This window comes from Camelus ferus, chromosome 33 (assembly GCF_009834535.1).
Source record: "Camelus ferus isolate YT-003-E chromosome 33, BCGSAC_Cfer_1.0, whole genome shotgun sequence".
Taxonomy (NCBI): Eukaryota; Metazoa; Chordata; class Mammalia; order Artiodactyla; family Camelidae; genus Camelus; species Camelus ferus.
Window position 1 is genome coordinate 10768673 of NC_045728.1, and position 1486 is coordinate 10770158.

At 59.4% G+C, this 1486-nt stretch overlaps 1 non-coding gene across 1 annotated transcript; it reads right to left on the reverse strand.

Moving 5' to 3' along the window:
* Window positions 1-260: 260 nt before the first annotated feature.
* On the reverse strand, window positions 261-332 carry TRNAT-AGU. Its single transcript has one exon. It is a non-coding gene; the product is annotated as a tRNA-Thr (tRNA).
* Window positions 333-1486: the final 1154 nt, after the last annotated feature.

Genomic DNA, 1486 nt, shown 5'->3' on the forward strand with positions numbered 1-1486 from the left:
AACCCCCCGGGGACTTTGCCTCCAAGGCCCATGTCATCACATCCTCTCTGTTGGCTCTCACCTTGGGGACTGCCTGCTTCTCCCTGGAATTTCCTCCCCAGCAGCCCACTCTAGCTCTGCCCGGGCAGCCAGGCCCCTGAGCACCACCTCTCTGCCAGTGCAGAGCCCAGGGCCCCTCCTCTGTTTGTTCTTTTTTTTTTTTTTTTTTGGAGGGGGGATAATTAGGTTAATTGGATTATTTGTTTATTAGTATTTTTTAATGGAGGTACTGGGGATTGAACCCAGGACCTTGTGCACACTAGGCACGTGCTCTACCACTGAGCTATACCCTCCCCACGAGGGCCCCTCCTCTGGAGGAAGGAGAACAGAGCCAAAGAGTGGGAGAGTCGGGGACCAAGGCCCACAACTTTGGGCAGCCCAACTGATCTCCTGGGGGTGTGCCCGGCACTGGGCTAGGGGCTGAGAGACAGTGCCTCCAAGTTTCTTCCCTGAATGTAAGGAAGGCAAGAAAGGAACCAAGAGCTCATCTGGACCTCTTGGATGGGGACACTGAAGCCGGAGAGATCGGTGACCAAGACTAGCATTTGCTGACTTCCCATTCGGAGCATCGTGCTCAGTGGGAGGACGAGGCAGGTGCCCCTGAACGCAGCAGACACTCAGGGAGTCTTGGGGGCTGCAGAACAGGGTAAGGCACTTACACCAAGAGGGATGGGGAGGGACTCCAAAAACTCAGACCCTGAGACGGGTGTTCTGAGAAGACACCCAGAAACAAAAAGGGTCTCAGAGGCCAGGCCCACCTCACCCCTACTCCCAAGCCCCTAGGAAGGCCCTAAGCCCCTACGAAGGTCTGGACCAGAGCAGGAAGAAGGGGCAGGGGAGGGAGGGGCAGAGGAGAGGGCGGAGGCAGGTGACTATGACTGGCAGAGCTGGAAGTTCTCTCCAAGGACGCAGTCCGAGGTGCCCTGTTGTTGGCAACTTGACCTCCTGACCCTGCGGCCAGCACATCTAGGGCAGGGAGTCCCTCTCGCCAGGCCCTCTGCTCCAGCCATTGCGCCTAGCAGCGGGCTGGCACTGGCTGAGCCCGCTTGACAGAGGCTGGGTATGCTTTGAGCTGATCCGCTCACACGGAAGGTGCTAATTGCGCTGATTAATTGAGCCAATTACCTCAGCCTCCCAGGAGGGCTGGGAGCGGGCCTGGCTCCTGGGGACCAGGTGTGAGGCTGCAGGATGGGTTGACAGAGGGAACCAGGCCACGAGGGGCGGAGACTGCGCCCTGCATCCCCAGGCCTGCCAGCCAGCACAGGCGCAGGATAGAGGACCCACTGATGCCCAAGGTGAGTTTGGGCTCCTGGGCAGATCCAGGGGAGTGCATCAGAAGGGGAGGCGGGGCCGGAGCAGATGCAGGACCCCGGGACAGGAAGGGGGTGCAGCGGGGGAGTGAATGATCGCACGGAGAACGAACTACCCTTTCCTGCTGCACCTTCTG